General features: G+C 36.3%; 1 protein-coding gene across 20 annotated transcripts in view; it reads right to left on the reverse strand.

Annotated features, from left to right (window-relative positions):
- Nucleotides 1-18981, reverse strand: part of HDAC9 (histone deacetylase 9) — a 931635-nt gene that overhangs the window by 841623 nt on the left and 71031 nt on the right. The gene's annotated exons all lie outside the window — the stretch shown is intronic.

The raw sequence follows: 18981 nt of genomic DNA on the forward strand, positions 1-18981 counted from the left end.
AATGTCTCATAAGTACTGCCAGTTTTTATAGACCATGGCAAGCCATGGAGAGTTTTGATAAAGGAAATAATTAGATTTGTGCTTTAGCAGCAGTGCTTTACTAGGCAGCATTGTACAATTAGGCTGAATGCAGGAGAGACTAAAAATAGAGAGATTAGCTGGAAGCCTATGACAATAGTTGTGGCCAGAAGTAATGAATGCTAAAGGCTAGCAACAAAAACGGAAAATAGAGTCAAAATCCAAGCCAACTTGATGTGCAGGGGAGCAGAATAAGAGTTTCAAAAGTGGCACCATTGTTTTAAGCACAAGTGGCTGAGGAGGTATCTGTGATGTTCATAGAAAGAAAGAAGGTCAAAAGAATTTAGACTGGGTACAGTATAAGTAAATGAATTCATAAATGAATGGTTAAAAGAAAGATCATTTGTAAGGACAGGAAATAGGGTTTTAACCCCAGTTCTACCATCTTCTTGCTAGCACATGCTAGACACATCTTTTAAGCTCTCTAATCCTAGTATATTTGTTTATAAATTATGCTAGTAAAAAATTTTGCAGGATTGCTGTAAGGGTTAAATGAAATGATCTGTAACACCTGATCCATAGTAGGTGACTAACAGGACAATTTCATTGTTTTTCTGCTTTTCTTTTCACCAACTTTTATGTTCAATGATTTAAAACCATTCCAGACACACAGTAGGCACTCAACATACACTGGTTGAATGAATGAATTACTACTGCTATGACAATTCTATTGAAGACTGAAAAAAGATCATGGGATTTGGCCATTAAAGAGTAATTGGTGCACTTAGAGACAGCTTAAATGCCTAGGGGTTTTGAACATTTGTGTGAAGATAAAGTCCAAGTGTTCTGGTAGAGGACATTGAAAATCAAGTGGTATTGTAGAATTAAAGTTTCTTCGAGTTTCATTGTTTTGTTGTTTTGTTTTGTTTTTTCTATTCTGCCCATTAAATAAAGGCTTCCAGCTAGAAAAGAAAAATCTGCTTTATTAACTTTAACAGTATTAAAACACCTTATCCCTTAGAGTTTTTACAGTATATTGTCTCATTTGATTCAGCTACTTGAGTCAAGGAATTCGGTTACTACTATCATCATTTCTATTTTAAAGATGAGAAAACTAAGATTCAGAAAAGTTGAGGTACTTTTATGGCATGAGTGTCAGAGCCAGGGGAATTTAACTGAGGTCTTCTGACCACAAGTTTGTTGAGCTTTGCACCACCCACACTCATCAAGCCCATTCATGTTATTCCAGATGAGCTCTCTTCCATGCTTGCCCTCACACAAAGTTTTCCCTCCTACGATTTGGAAGTGAAGAGTGGGGAAGAGTCTTATGGGCCTGAGGAAGTTTGGAAAATACTGCTCCTTCCTCAAAACGCAGCCAGCACCACAGAGCACCCATCCTCCTGCTAGTCCAGTGCCAGTCACGAATGCTAACACCACAGCACACCTGTTTCTTGTTAGCTACAACAGAAAAATCTGCTGTCCTTTGGGAAGTATCAGAACTGTCTTTTTGGAAAGCGTTTCTGTAACGATGATACAAGCTTTAAATTCTGATCTTAACCAACCGGTTAAACAGAAAAATTTGTCTTTATATTGAGTTACTGTCACTTTGTACCACTGCCCATAGTGTTGACTGCTTGAATTCACACCCTGACCCTAAGCAGATGCACAACCTTGGATATCTTATCTATCTCTGAAAGGGGTTTCTCATCTTTAAAATGGGGATTCTAGAAAATAGCCCTTACCCTATAGGGTTTTCACTTTAATAAATGAAATACCACATACAAAGTATTTGGCACATTTAGAATGTGAAATATAAGGAACACTCAATACGTGGTCTCTGCTATTCAGCAATGTGTGGTACCTTAGTCTTGTGGAGAAAGCAATTCAGGCCCAGAATGATCAAGATACTTTGCACAAAGTGACCAAACATCATTTTGAAACAGTAACTTTCCTTATGGAGAAAGAAATGCCCAAGATAATCGATGAATTTGTCATTGACTGAAACTGCCACATTCATTCCTCTGACTTTAAATTATTCATTTGTAAATTAATGTACATTTTCAGTTAATAAATCAGATGATTTATGATGGGGGGGAGCAGCTAGACCCACAGTTGAGTTTCAAAAATCTTAAACATAAAAAAGTACATTTAGAAACACAGGAAAAGGGCTTTTTTAAACACACCAATATGTATTCTCACATATCCTTGTAACAATTAATATCTAAATGAAATTAATTTGCATGCTTTCAAAATAGGAGAACAAGTGTTTAATTTTCATAACTAATAAAACAACATTGCCTTTTTGTAGAAAGTAAATGTTATCTCCTAAAGAACAAGAATTTTATATTTATTTACTTTCTCCTGCTTTTTTGTACTTCCCTGATGTTCCTTGTCATAGTGGCTCTGGACATTGGTTACACATTATAATCACTTTGGAGGTTTAAATGAATACCCGCGCATAGACCTATAAGGAGTCCATAAATTAAAATTGTTGAGGTTGGTGGTTCCAGTTCAAGGTTCTGTCTTTGTTTCCTTTAAGCGCTACAGATGACTTTAAGGCAGAGCCCAAACCAAGAATCACTGGCTTACCCAACGTCTTTCAAACAGAATGATGGATTTTTTTTTTTTGCCTTGTTGATTGCTGTCTATAAATAAGTTGTTTTACTTCGAACCATAAAACTGCTTACTCAGAAAGGCAGTCTTGACCTTCAATGCAAGTTAGATTTCCCTTGATTCTAATCAAATGATTTTATGAGAGTCCCATTCCATTAATTTTCCTCATAAAGTTAGGTGGGATGAGTTATATAAGAAGACCACATTATACACAGCATTCAAATTACAGCACTAGAAAAAAAATAGGTCAGGCAGGTTACAGATTAGTGCTCTGTGGTATTTTTTTAAGAGTTTAGGTATCATGCTAATTTTGTAATAGTTGAAGTTATAAATCATTGACAAAAATGTGATTCTGAAAACACCAGCAAAAGAAATACAACATTATAGCATTAAAATATCTGACACAACCATACAGCTATTCTGAAATCCTTTTCATTCAATTCCTGAAACCCTTCGAATAAATAATGCTGGATCCAGATTGCAGAACAATGGGGGTTAAAAAGAACCAGACAAGCATAGGAAGCCTGATCTGCTTATACCAGCAGGTAACAAAAAAGAAGGTAATTTATGTATTTCAACAGCAATAACTTTATTTTCCTGGGTTATTTAATAGTGCTGTCTCCTGTGTGCTATGTAGCAATAGGGAATGAAATGAAGTTGCAGGAACTCCAAAAGAAGCAGAAGGAGAAAGACATCCAATGGCCAAGACACATCACCATTTATGTATTATTTATCCTTTCAATAATTTAGTCTACCAATGGTTTAAAAGGATAAAAATACTGAACCACTCTGCAAATCCTCTTATACTGGCATAACCTCTCTACAGAGTAGCCTTCTTCCACCGGGGAAAACATGGGGTAAGGTGGAAAAAATGGGATCCAACAAAGACCCCAAGGATCTGAAACTAAATCAGGTTCACAAATACAGGCAAGAGAATTTAAGAAAGTGTTTAGGATTGTTTCCTTCGAGTAAGTGAAGTTAGGAAGTAGAACCTTAAGCATAGGTTGAAAATTTTAGAATGGAAAGATGGGTTCAGTTGCTTACTTAACTATTCAAGAACTTTTTTTTTTTTCTTTAATGAATCATGTGTTAAGTTAGCAGCAGCCTTAAAGAGGGATAAGACACTGTCCCTGAAAGTTTCAGTGTGACTTAGTCCTTGGCCCTCTCTCCTCTTTTTCTCTTTTTTCTTTATTTCCATCTTTTAATTGATAAGGTCATGCTTGCTAATTTTAAGCTACCCATGTTTTTAACTATGACCTTTATTCAGATGATTCTTAAATTTCTAGCTCTAGGACAAATTTCTCTTCATCAACTCTATGTCTCAAGCTATTCCTGACAACTAGCAGAACTATGGTCAAGAATACACACTACTGAATTAGAGTTCCTAGATCTGAGTCCTAGATCTGTTCCACTCAATTTACTGTGAGACCCTGACAGAGCAAGATATTTAACCTCTCAAAACCTCAAGATCCGTATCTGTAAAACAGGGATAAGAACAGTACCTATACCTCAAGAGTTATGAAGAGTTCCATGAAATGAAGACAATATAGTAATGAAGCCCCTAGCTTGTGGGAAAAATTCAGCAAAAGTTAACTATCTTTTCTATCAATATCACTTACTCCCACTAATTCTATTATCATTTTTGAACTTCATAATTACTTTTGTTGCTTCCTACTGTGCTTTTCTGTTTTCCAGTCTTCTTTTGAAACATTTAAAATAAAACTTTCCCTCTATCTCTGTTATTCTCACTGAAGCCTGCTCCTAATATTTACAGGTCCTAGATTAAAATTTCAGAGGTCCACCTACCCTGTTTCTAAATTTTTTTTAATGTATAAATCAACCTATTAGCTGTAAGTAAAATTTTTTCTTCTCTACTGCCTTTGAAATGGATTAGAAGATCAGGTTTAAAGTTATATTTTTCAGATACTTCTGGATTCCAGGACAGAAAATCTAAGCAAAACGAAATTTAATGCCTAGATGTGAGCCCCCAGCCCTTGCCTCTAGCCATGACCACCCACCTCCCCTATTCCTACACACCAAATCTTTTGAAATCTTACCCATCTGTGAAGGACATTTCGTGTACTTCCTTCTCCAAATTTCCCTTGAGACAGATATGATCTCATCCTCCTCTAAGTATACAAATTATTTTGTTTCTTTTTATCTTAATGGAACTTACGGCATTCTGACTTACATTTTTAACAGTACCTATGCCTTTGTTTTCCTAGTTACAGGTAACTTCTACTTGACCAAAGATTCTTTGTGCTCAATACTAGCAGCATGTAAGAATTTCCTGATGAGCTTAAAAAAAAAAAAAAAAAAAAAAAAAGACCTCTAGGGTCCACCCAAAATCAAAATCAAGCATGATATGTAGTGGGGAACAGGCAGGGATATTTTTCTAAAGCCCTATTGTTGATGTTGACATGCAGCAAAGGTTGATAAGAATTGTATAAGATTATAAATTCCTTAGAGGGCAAGGTCTGTATTTTGTACTCAACACATTCTTTGAAATTGAATTTAAGCTGATATATGTTTTCCCTCCTGTAAAATACTTTCTGGCCCATAGGCTACACATAACCTCTATAGTTACTGAACTAATTTATGAGCACTGAGGCATGATGGTGACTTAAGCTCTAGAATTAGGTAAAAGGAGACATATAAAGAATTAATCTTACAGTCTGGATCAAACTGTCTCTTTTGCCTGTATCTCTGTTTACTCTGTATGGTACATCTTATCAACAAAATAATCAAGTAATTAAAAGTATGGTCAGGGTGTTATTCCTAACATCTCGGGCAGTGTTTGGCATACAGTGGGCATGAAAGTCTGATGAATGGGTGAGTGAATGAGCAAATTCATGAACAGAAATTACGAAATGGAAGGATTTGAGACATTATTTCAGTCAGGTGTGTAGGGTAGGTTGAATAATGACCCCTCAAAAGATACTCACATTTTCATCCCTGGAACCTGTGAATTTTATCTCATATGTTAAAAAAAAAAAAAAAAAAAAAAAAAAAAGGACTTTGCAATTGTGATTAATGATTTTGAGATGGAAAGATTATCCTGGATTACCCAGGTGGGCCCTAAATGCAATCATATATATCCTTATTAAAGGGAGATTAGACATACACAGAGAAGGCAATGTGAACAGAAAGGCAGAGATTGGAGTGATAATTGCACAAACTAAGGCACCAGAAGTCAGAAGAGGCAAAGAACAGATTCAGAGGGAGGCACACAAGAATGCCAGCATGGCAAAGGGTGTAAAAACACACCAAAAGGTGAAGCAAGGCAACACAATCATTTATTGGAGGTGGGACAGAGTAGGAGGCCAATATATAATAAAAAAGAGGGATGACATAATTCCATTTGCTCAAAAGTGAACAAGCTTTTGAGCAAGTGACAGACACAACTAGAAATTGTGATAGAATGTGGAAATGATGGTTTTGTCACCAGTGTGAAAAGACCTACAGACGTGGGTATTTAGAGTGACATTCACAAAAGGATAGTTACAGGTCACAGTTGAGACAAAAGCACAAATTTGTGTATACTAACTCTAAATGAACACTAAATGCTTTAGTATCTCTTCTACAATTATATCTTTTATATATTGATATAACAAATTCATTACATATCTTCCAAATAAAGAAACTGGGACAAAGGGAGATCTAGTGAACAGCAGATAGATGACAGGTAACACTTGTTTCCAGAGCTTATGTTTTAAGTCCGTGGGCTTTTACTAATAACCTCAAATATGCATTTGTATAATTTCTCAGTAACAGATAAAGTAACAAAGTATTCAAAGCAAAAGATATAGATTCCCTTAGATCTGATGAGTGTGGACACTTTTTTTATGGGGTGGAGGTAGGATGACAAAGAACAGAAGGAAAGCAGAAGCAAAAAGACTAAACCTCTTTACCTCGTATATTGGTTAAGAACATACAACGACAGCAGGATGTAAACATATCCATAATGATCCTACAGTTATAACAAGCAAAATAAACAATCCAACCTTAACATGTCCCAATTCCCCAAGGACCTCAGGTTTGCCGTGTAGTTTAAGAATTAGTCACTCATTTAGACTGGGGCAAATCCCTATGGATTCAGGGAGTTTGCGATCAACTAATGGGTTATGGCGTTATTGTCAGTGGATGTTACCCCACAGGAGGTTGGACCATTGCATCACTCAGGGTAAAGACATACTTCTTTTGTGCGTGACAAACAAGAGCCTACCCAAAGAGGTTCCCCAGAGAGCTGTGAGTGAAAGATATGCAGTACTTGCCTATTCCACATCTGTTCTTTCCATGAGCTTTAGAGTAATGAACTTCCTGGGCAGATATGAAAGGAACCCCCATATGACTACATATATGCCAGTGGAAGAGATCACTCCATCTATCCAATATCATGCTGCAACAGTGGCAAATAATAAAGCCAAAACACATCTTTAATGGGGACACACAGAAAATTTAGGAACCTAATTTAATTTTTGTGAAGACTTCAACTATCATATTAAAGTGCTTATGAGTTCATCAATTTAAATGAGAAGAAATGAAAACACAGAGATCAAAATGTCATAAATTTTAAACCAGCTGTTTTCCTTTATACATATTTCATGGAAGTTCCTCAGAAAAATGTTACTACTGTTAATAATACAGTCTGCAAAGAATGCATCCATTTTTTAAAATTTTTTAATTCTTACTTATTTTTGAGAGAAAGAGAGACAGACAGAACATGAGCAGGGGAGGGGCACAGAGAAAAGGAGACAGAGAATCTGAAGCTGGCTAAAGGCTCCGAGCTGTCAGCACAGAGCAGGATGTGGGGCTCAAATCCATGAACCGTGAAATTGTGACCTGAGCCAAAGTTGGATGCTTAACTGACTAAGCAACCCAGGCACCTCAAAAATGCATTAATTTTTAAAAGTTTGGGGCACCTGGGTGGCTCAGTCAGTTAAGCGTCTGACTCTTGGTTTCAGCTCAGGTCATGATCTCACAGTTTTGTTCCTTTGAGCTACACATTGGGCTCTGCGCTGGCAGTGCAGAGCCTGCTTCGGATTCTCTCCCTCTCTCTCTCTCTCTCTTTCTCTCTCTCTCTCTCTCTCTCTCTCTCTCCCTCTTGGGATTCTCTCTCTCTCTCTCCCTCTCTCTCTGCCCCTTCCCAACTTGCACTGTCCCTCTCTCAAAATAAATAAATAAAACTTTAAAGGTTTAAATGGTGTTGGACCAATGAATTCAACTTAAAACAATTTGCTGCTTAACCATAATTGAAAATACTTTTACTCCCTCCTCTGTTCTTACCTACAGTGTGTATTTTTTTAATGGGGTGGGAGGTAGCTTGTAAGTATTGAAACAGGGAGAGTTCAAGTTACTAAAAGGCAAAAGGCTGGTAGGTCGGCTTTCTACTACTGTGCTAGCTACAGTAGCTCCAAACTTGGACTTAACATTCAGGGAACTCAGTATGTGGCCACAGTTCTTGCAAAGGATAACCACCCTCTTGCACTGTTTATTGTTTAAGGAATAGACAAGACACCCTAGAGGGACACAAAAAATTTCAATGGGTAGCACCTAAACAGAAGCAAAAGAACAGCTCAAAACCGTCATGAAGAAGTTAAAAGAACAGAAAGTCAACAAAAGAATAAATAAGAAGAAACAAAGGGAGGGGACATGATTTACCACAGAGATCAAGCACCTTGGTTTTACTGAGATATTTTCAACTGTTTCCCCTCACTCCAAAGATAGTTTATCAGCCTCCTCACAAAATATCCTTTGTTCTTCACTTATTTGGCTCCTTTTATGTGCTAGGCAACATATTAGCTAATCAAGGAACCATGAGTCAAATAACCAACTGTTTCACATTTAAAAAAAAAATCTTAGAAAGATGTCTCTTGCTTTCAAAGAGCTTAGTTTATTACTAAGCTATGACTAAGAAAACCCCCAGGGGCGCCTGGATGGCGCAGTCGGTTAAGCGTCCGACTTCAGCCAGGTCACGATCTCGCGGTCCATGAGTTCGAGCCCCGCGTCAGGCTCTGGGCTGATGGCTCGGAGCCTGGAGCCTGTTTCCGATTCTATGTCTCCCTCTCTCTCTGCCCCTCCCCCGTTCATGCTCTGTCTCTCTCTGTCCCAAAAGAAATAATAAAAAAAAAAAAAAAAAAAAAAAAAAGAAAACCCCCCCAGCTATAGGAGATAAGTTCCTTTTCCAGTGAGGTAACAGGTATCAGAGAAGCCCAGGATCACCAAGGAAGGCTTCACAGAAGAATGAAACAGAGGCATGCCTTGAATAATAAATAAAGAAATTTTCCAAGGACTGGAGGTGTGTTGGTATGAAGGGGAGGGCACTCCCAACAGTGAGAAAGTCACACCCAAAGGTCTACAGGCAGAAAAGCAGGAACTGGGGAAGGCAAAGAGCTTCATGTGGTGACCAGAAGAGGCTCGTGGTGCATGGAGGAGGAAAAGAAAGACTAACAAGAAAAGGGTGTGGGGTCCTTGTGTCCCTCAGGTAGAGGCTATAGACAATCTCTGACATTTTTCAAACAGGGCGGTGACTTAATCAGTTTGGCTGAAGGAGAGTCATCTCATAGTAGAAAAAAGACTTGTTACCAAGAAGTTCAAAGCCAAATCTACTTCTCTAGCAACTTTACAGAACTTGAGTATATATACCAAGGACATTTGCTTTATCTAATCTCCCTTCTTTTCTTTCATTTCCTCGTCATGTATTTTATTTTTTAAAACATATTATATAAATCCCAAATCCTTCTTGGGAGTTAGGAGAAAAGAATATGAAAGAAAGACAACTAAGAAAGGTAAGAAGGCAGATGGGGAGGCAGATTATCAGTTCTCCCAACAGAAGGGAAAATGAACTCTACTTTGACATATTTTATTGAAATTCAGAGATCCAATAGCACACATTATCCAACACAAGTTATCATATGTATTATTTTTCTTCTTTCTATAATTGGCTTCCTGACTTTTTCTAATTTTCAGCTCCTTTCACTGAAATACTAATACCTTTAAAATCTGTTTTCCAATAGATTGTTTCACTTTAAACATAAAGCCAAAATAAGATATATTAAATTCTCCATTAAAAATGAAGCACCATATTATAGGCACAAAGATACAGATACGTTCAAAAATAGCATAAAGACCACCTAAAAACAATTTTCATAGCTGTGTGCTTTTATTTTCTTAAAGTAGTTTTCAAAATATCCCTAATTATAATATTTCTTTTAATAAAACATATAAGCAGAGAAGACAGGTTTTCAGGAAGAATTACTTCATAATCACTGGGTTAATAATTTACTACAAAAGACAATATTCGCTGAATGACAGTAACATTCCCCATAAGTCCCCATCCATGAACACACTGGGCAGATATTTGGGGATCCAAGTGACAAACCAAACAATAACTACAATGACTTTCTATATTTTTTCCAACCAGATAGAGATTCCAAAAGAGGAGTTCAAGATACAGTTCTGTCTTTGCCCATTTGTACAGCAGTCTTAGCTCTGCAAAAAGCACTCAAAATCTCAAAACCAGAAAACATAGGGGAGGTAATCAAGTAACCTTTTCAGTAACAACAGATCCAGGTGTCACCACCAGCTTTTGTTAAACTCGCTTACATTCTCAGAAAATCCAAACGCGCTCAATGTTTCTTTCTGAAGAACAATCTCCTCTGAGGTGAAGGTTACAAGATGAATGCCTGCATATGTGCCCCTATGATTATCTGCCCTCTCTTAGGACTCACAGAATTCCAAAGTGGGAAAAATTATTAGGCCAAATTCCAACTTCAAAGGAAATTCCCCAGTTAGGCCAGTTGCCAGTGGAACTATGAAACCAATATAAAGTCTTCTTAGAAGTTAAGAGCCTGGAAGGAAAGGTTAATTATGCAGTGCTAACTACGGAGCAACCCATCCATCATAAGAGCAAAGAGTCTTACACAATCAAATGTCAGAAAGTTAGCATGAAAAAAGACTCAAAACAATTTCACAGACTATCTCAGAATTCTTCTATTCCCAGGAAATTGATTTAAGAGTTTAAGGAAATACTCACCCATAGTATGTCATGAGTCTCTCCTTTGGGGTATTTAAGTAACTCTGAAGCAACTTAAAATCAACACATGAGACATGTGTGGATAAAAGGTATTGATCATAATTTGCAAGGATGAACATGACAAAATCAAAGCCATAATAATGGCTCACCTATTAGAAACTTAGAATTTGTAAAAAACTATATAGCAAAGGCAGAAAGAAAACAAGAAAATAAGGGGGATGGGAACAATTAAAATGTAATTATAGTATGTAAGAAAAAACAAACATATATATTTTTCTCATAACAAAGAATTTTTTAATTTCTTCAGAACTTATTCTTAGCTCACTAACATTTTATTTGACCCAATTCTTTGCTTTCTAATCCTATAACAAATTAGAAGTAATAAATTATAAGTGGAGAAGACTGTTATACATTAACATTCTCAAAAGATAACACATAAAAATTAAATATATATAAAAGCATAGAAACTAAAGCATTTGAGTATTTTTTAGTGGAGTTTAGATGGTTCTACATACCTCTGTATTTCCTGACACTTATTACAATATTGCAAAACAATCACACTCACGCACATGCACACACACATGTACACACCCACAACTTTGATATTATTAACAGCAAACCCTAACGAATATAGAAAAAAAATCTGCAAAGGTCCACATACAGTTATAAACAAAAGGCTGCCCATTTGTTTTGCCGAGGTACCAAAATTTGCCACTGGATCTTCAATAAAATGAAGCCTAGCATTGTTTTATAATTGCATTCACTGTAAAACAAGTGTTTATCAACCACTGTCTATTTGACCTAGATTTTCAACATAATATGTGAAATCCTGAAGGTGTTTAAAAATGTTATGCAGGACACCTGGTGGCTCAGTCAGTTAAGTGTCTGACCTAGGCTCAGGTCATGATCTCGCAGTTTGTGAGTTCGAGCCACACGTCAGACTCTGTGCTGACAGCTCAGAGCCTGGAGCCTGCTTTGGATTCTGGGTCTCCCTCTCTTTCTCTGTCTCTCCTCTGCTCAAGCTCTGTCTCCGTCTCTCAAAAAATAAGTAAATGTTAAAAAAATTTTTTAATGTGATGCCAATATGCAATAGACAGCAAACATAAGAATTGTGAGTATTAAATTACTTCTTCCTCAGTAGATGTAACTATAATTTCAGATAAGCTGACATGACTTTATTTATTTATTTATTTATTTATTTATTTATTTATTTATTTTTGGCAGACAGCCTTCAGCTGCCACTGATATGCCTTTTGTATACTAATTAAGGACACATAATATTCTATATTATACATATTATTCCCACTTTCTGGGAAGCTTCCACTAACCAGAACTTGAATTTACTAATAGCTACACTGCTTCACTATTTCACATGATTCCTAATGAAAGGCTTACTGAAGAATCTCTTAGAAAATGATTTGCCCTGATTTCAATATGTTTCTACCTCTTTGAAAGAACCTTATTTAACTCTTTAATAATTGGTATAATCAAGAGTACATTATGAAATACTCCTACCTCTTATAAGCACTACCATATTTTTACTCCCAGCTATAAATGTTCACAATAAATGTGGGAGAGACTGACCAGCTATTCACCGAACTTGTTTCCTACTCTTCCTGGACCACTGCTAGCCTGCTTTTCTCAGCCTCCTTTGCAGTTAGGTATGATCATGTAACTAAATTATATCCAAAGAAATGTGGGTGTGCCTATGGAAACGTCCCACATAAACCCACCTCTTCCATTTTCCTTCCATCAGCTTGACGGAGAGATGTATACTAACCTTGGAATCCACAAGGAGAAGAAAGAAAAGTCACAAGACAGCAACCATCTGGGGCCTCCACAGCCACTACAAAAGAAGAGCCTACCACTCAGGAAAGTCTTTTTAGTCTTTATGTGAGGAAGAAACAGCCTTCTTTTCTGTTTGAACTACATTATGAGGAGTTTTTTGGTAGTGTTATAGTAATGAACACAATAAATATATAAACTGAATTACCTATCAAAAGTAATTGTGAAAAGTAAAGTTGAGAAGAAATACATGTGCAAAATAAATTTAAACTGAATATTTTGGTAAAAGATTTGTGCCCACGTTTCAAGCACTGTCCCTCAGGAGCTGAAAAATAAATAAAATCTTCTATCTGGTTTGTTTCAAACTTGAATATCAGATTGAGAAGTTTAGACTTAGCAATAGCAAAAGAATGAGTCACATAACTGTGAAGTTAAAGTAGTAAAAGAAAATCCAAAATAATATTTAACAAATTTAACGTTCATTATCTCCTATCAATACTGTACTCTAATCAAATTCTGCTACAAAACTTGAAGAGACTGATTTGATTATCTTAGAATATTTATCTTGATCACAACTTTGAAATAAATAATTAGCTGGGGGCCTGAAAATATTTTAGTTACACAGAGTTTATTGTAATGAGATTTCACCTGTATTTCATTAAAAAGCTTATCAGACTTATCAGGGGAAGCCTTAACCTACTTGATTTGTCCTTTGACTCTATTTCATTTACCATTCATTTTTTATGGTAACATATTGTGAACAAACTGAAGCAAAAAATACCCACTTGGACATTTTGATATTTGTTTGTAGCTTTGTCCTGGTTTTAGTTTCCTACTTAATGACTAAATGGCACCACAGTGGGTGATACACTAGAGTAAAAGTGGTGAATCATTAAAGAGTTCGTAAATTTTAAAAACAGGGGCAGGCCTTCTGGGCCCCATATGCTTCTAGAAAACCCAATGTTGTGCTGTATTAATTGAACCGTGAAACTTTTATTAGTCCTCTTTAAAAATGCTTGCAGTGAAGCTTTTATTAATGCTTGCCCTCAAATTGTTTATACTACTTAGCATTTCCATAACAATTTATATTTCAAAGAACTTTTTGATCATTAGTTAAATCCACCACATTTCTATAAGAGAATTCGGCTCTTTAGCAAAACAGAGGCAGGCAGGGAAAACTCAGCTAATTTTTGCCTAAGATATGCCAATCAGAAAAGGAATAGAATATAAGATCTTTCCACAAAACCTTTAATTTCTGTTTAGACAATCCTGGCCCTCTCACTCCATGTGCATTATAAGTGTCTTCACAATGGTGAAGAAAAGAGAAATTACCTACCTTTATGCAATGCGCTTTGAAAACTAAGGTTATAGGATACTGCAATACAGCTAGAGTATCTCTACTATCCAGACTCACCTAGATGCCCATCAGGCCACAGCATTGCCCAATATAAAGAGGCATCATGTATGTTGTGTTCTTTGTTTCAAAACTTCTTTGGGTACATTTTCATCAAAACTGCATTATACAAAATAGATCCATCAAAAGTAAAAGGTAGAATCATTCTAGGGTTGATTCAGCCTATCTTATTTACTCTTAAAAATGTCCAGGCTCACATCATGTCTTCTGTATTCTTGAGATCATCCTGAAAATATGATCTGGCTTAAAATAGGTAGAAATATGAGGGGTGGGGGGGAAATGCACTCTCTCTATAAGAATATCTTTGCTTCTCCTCCACATAAAAACAGGATGGCCTAGATAGCAGAGAATGCATAGAAGCCTTCAGAATTTCTCCGCAAATGATTACCTCCTCTAATTTTCAATAACACTAGCTTTTCATTTGGCGGAAAGCAAAATAACTGAGTTATATATTAGCTCACAAGAGAAATACCTCTATTGAGATAGGATTTAATGATGTATTTTTTTTGTTTTTCTAGAGTCTCAAAATGAGAATTACTAGTGCTTGTTAGACAGATTAAAAAACATTCCTGGGGGGCGTCTGGGTGGCCCAATAGGTCAAGTGTCTGACTCTTGGTTTTGGCTCAGGTCATGAACTCTCAGTTTGTGAGTTCAAGCTCCATGTTGAGCTCTGTGCTTACAGTGCAGAACCTACTTGGAATTCTTTCTCCCCTCTCTCTCTCTGCCCTTCCCCTGCTCACTCTCCCTCTCAAATTAAATAAACTTAAAAAAAAAAAAAACATTTCTGTATTTTGCCAAGTCACAGTGAAGAGCACTATGAAATCTGTTATCTGGTACCCTCCCTGCAAGCTGACTACATAATTCTCTTTAGGGGAGGAGTCTGAGAATCCATATTTATAACAATAGCCCCATGTGACTTTTATTACCTGACATGGTTGGGAAACTCTAGATTGGATGAGACCTAAAGTCTTTCCTTCTGAGATTTGGCAATCCTGATAAAAAATAAATTACTATAAATGGCATCCATACTGCTATACAGAAGAAATTAATTTCTGATCCTACATTTATTAAAATACTTTAACACACTGAATGGACCCAAACTACTCATTCTTCTCTCTCTCCACTAAAGGATGCTGTCTATAAGGGTAGAAACCATAATTTAGTACTCTTTGCGTCCCTACTGAAGAACACACCACTTGGCACAAAATGGATGCTTAATGAAATGTGAATGATTGACTATCCCAAGTGCAGCAGCTAGCTGCCAATCTTATCCAGTCTGCCCTCCTTGCAGGCTCCTCAGTGCCCAAAAGCAATACACACTGCTCTAACTTAGAACATTATTGAGGCACCAGGATTAAAATAAAAACTAGCGAATTCTATATTCAAAAATCAGCACTTATTGTTTGACTGAATACATGATCAAGACAGTAATATTTAGTACTTGATATCAACTATAATTGAACATGGATGGAGAAGTTTTACAGGGAAAACAAGAATGCATACTATCCCAGAACCAATTTTCAAGACAAACATAAATACTTTGTCCAAAACACTGACTATTAAAGAATTTCTAGAATAACCAGAGTGAGGCTATTTTTCTGGTGCACAATAACTCCTTAGAGCCCTTTGCAGAACAAAAGCAAAACAAATGGATGGTGATTGCCTCAGGCCAATTTAAGTCTCTTTTTAGATAGCGCTTTTTTTTTTTTAATGAGATGTAAGAAAAACACTTTTTCTAAGTCAAAAGATTAGGTTATTTCTCACCAGCAGAATATATATGGCACCAAAAGATACAGGCTAATGACAGCAGGAGAATTTTTTCATGTCTGTGGCCAGAACATTTTCCTTTATATACGCAAAGTGCATTTCAGGTCTCTGATCATAGTTTGCATTTGTAACAAACAGAAAAGACTCCAACCCACCTGGCCCACTTGCTATGACTTTCCTCAATTCAGATTTCATTCATAAAAATTTCCCAAACAGAACTGACCGAGGCCTCTCGATTGTGCTGCTCTCAACAGAGCAGAGCATTTATAAGAAAAGTACACAAGGAAATTTTAATGAGCTTCAGTCAATAGTTGTCTTATTTATCACCCACTTTTTCCCTTCTCCTAACTGAACAATTACCATGGCTGGCAAGAACTTCCTCATTCAAACAGCAGTCTCAAAGGATATTTTCATATTATAAAACCAATATTCTTGGCGGGGGGGAAGGGTATGCTGATTTCAATTGTCAAATATTACCAGTCATAAGCTGTATCACATATATATGGAATTAAAGTATTTGGTATTATTTTACTTTATGTTTTTTGGAAGAGAGTCCAATGTATTTGCCCATTTTATGTATTACAGTACCTTTACACATAGAAGCTCTGAATTAAAAAAAAAAAAAAAATGTTACAAGTTGTTATCATCTTGAGCAGAAAAAAGTTAACCTACACATACTATTCCCTCCTTCTCCATATGCACCTTGAAGCAAGGATTCATATCCACTTTCTTTGAAACAAACACCTATGCTGGGTGTACAGTAAGACTTCTATTTAACCTCAAATCCCCTTTAATCATGTTTCTTCTCCCTCAGGAGGAGTTAGGTACAAGCACTCTATGTTTTACTTCTCTCTTTTACCACACAAAGTTCAGTAAATGTTACTTCTGGCCATCAGCTCCTTACATATAAATACCATTTTTATAGCTTTCTTGCCCAATGTACTTTACCTCTTAAGCAGTTATCTCAAAAGCAACAAAAATCTCACCCTGTTCCACATAAGGTGAGAAAACTAAGACTATTATCACCCTTACACCAACCTTCCAAAAAAAAAACATTACTTTTAGAACAAAATTAGATGTAATATGGACCTACCTGAGAAATTCTCTAAGGTACCCATAGCTCACATTAAGCATAAAATTTCCCACCTGTTTATCTTCCTGCTATGTGGTCTACTTTCCTTTAGGCTTGGAAAAATTTTTAATATTTCTTATTATATTGTATTGATTCTCTTCTTTAACTAAGGTTGTCAAGATATTTCTGTATTCACTGCAAGCTAGTTACCTTTAAATAGCCTTGGATGGCCTAAACTGGGAATTTAACCACTTAAAATAGTGTTGTTAATGGGATTATGTGTTTCTCATTAAAAATAAGTGGGTCCAGGTCTAAATGTGTTAGAAAGATGCTAAATAAAAACCACACAGACACTGAAATTGCACTATTTAAAAGTGAGTGAGTTTCATACATTGAATTTAATTATAATTTGGATCCAAATTTGTCCTATATAGTTTATCCTTCATTAGCCATGATGGCATCTGCATTTTGTGCCCATTTCAAGAATACATATCCTGGTAAAGTTGCTGTTTCAAATGTTTCATGTGGATACAGTTGTAGTCACTGCCATAAATTCTATTTTCTCATCATTCAATCTTACCCATCACTCTTCCCAGTCAGAGTGAGAGGTGACAATAGGGGGAGCATATGACCGAGGTGGTGGATAATAAAGGGACAGGACAATTTTTTTAATATATAAAAAGTCCACTTTCTGGTCTAGAGAATTAAAGACAAACCCCTATATAAATTCTAGACAATAATTTCCAGAAACAGAAGAAGTTTTCTGCCACTTCTGTACTTAGCCAATTTGTCCCTATCGATTTTAGTATGGTTTTTAATGACATCAAAACATCCCATCACAAGAAAAAAATATTCAACTATCGTGGTTCTAAATTAAATGACTTTTTGTAAGTTATGCAATTGTGACACATTAAATTTATACATACACGATATATAATACATTTAAAATATAATGTATACATATATAAAATGCAAACATGATTTTAAGTTCATCTTAATAGAAAGGATAATACAGTATACCAGAACTGTGATAAGCAATGTAGCTCACACACAGGGCTGTCTGTGGGGTGGGGGTGGAGCAGGAAGGAACAAGTACAGCAGGCTAGACCAGGGCTTCCCAAAGTGTAGTCTCCAGGCCAATACTAACATCACCTGGGGCAACCTATAATACTTGCAAGGGTTGGGCCCCACCTCAGACCTGCTGAATCCTATACTAAGGGGATGGGGGAATTTTTAACAAGCCCTCCCAGTGATGCTAATGCATGCTAATGTTTGAGAACCACTGGAGCACAAAGACTCAGAGGTAAGAGGCCTTAGGTAACTCTTCATCTGTGTATCCAGAAGACAAGGCCAATTATAAATAATGATTGTAACTAAAAACTCTGGAATACCTTTACTACGTCACTTAGAATCAACAGTCATGGATATACCCTCCAATAATGTTCAGTTCCAAATTCAACATACAAGTTGGCAGCTTGTTGAGGATGTGGGGAAAGTTGGTGAGACAGTGGAATATCACAGTAGCTGATCTGGGTGTGGCACACCACAGAGTGAAAATCTTGGCAAAAGATCTCCTTTTGTAAATCCTGAAAATAATATTATATTAGCTTCAACCTCAAGAGTTGGATAACTCAAGGACATCAATATGAGGAAAGGGTGTTTTTTTTTTTTAAGAATATACAATTATCCAAGCAGAAAATTCTTTTAAAATGTGTCTATGATTAACATGTAGTATCTGACCCTACTCCATCATTCTCGAGACTTGGATTATGTTTGTTCCAAAAGTGACACCCAGTTCCTGTAGGAATGGGTGTTGGCTCTGCTGATCACAACTATATGAGCAACATATTACACTAGACTCAGAGGAAGCAGGTGCTGAGATTATAATTAAATATGTATATAGGAAACAGGAGTGGCAGCAAAGAAGGGCAGGGAGGAGAAATATCCTTCCTGTGTGTCAAAGAGATGGAGAAGTGTAAATCCACAAGCTGATTTCCCAAGCCCACAGCACAATTTAATAGCATACAGACACGTATTAGATCAGAAAGACTATGGGTGTGAAGTAGATGCCAACATCATATGTAATAAATACTAATAACGTCATAAAATGCAATCCAAATGCTACATTAGGAGCAGAAGGATTAAAGCCTAGTGCTCAGATAACAATGCAAGTGAAATTACTGCCTGGAAAGCAAACTGGGTTATGTAATAGAGGATTAGCTGTAGAATACAACATTCAAAATTCATTATATTAACCAATCTTTGTCAGAAAGAAAA

This window comes from Herpailurus yagouaroundi, unplaced genomic scaffold, assembly GCF_014898765.1.
Source record: "Herpailurus yagouaroundi ecotype Mexico unplaced genomic scaffold, PumYag 100, whole genome shotgun sequence".
Taxonomy (NCBI): Eukaryota; Metazoa; Chordata; class Mammalia; order Carnivora; family Felidae; genus Herpailurus; species Herpailurus yagouaroundi.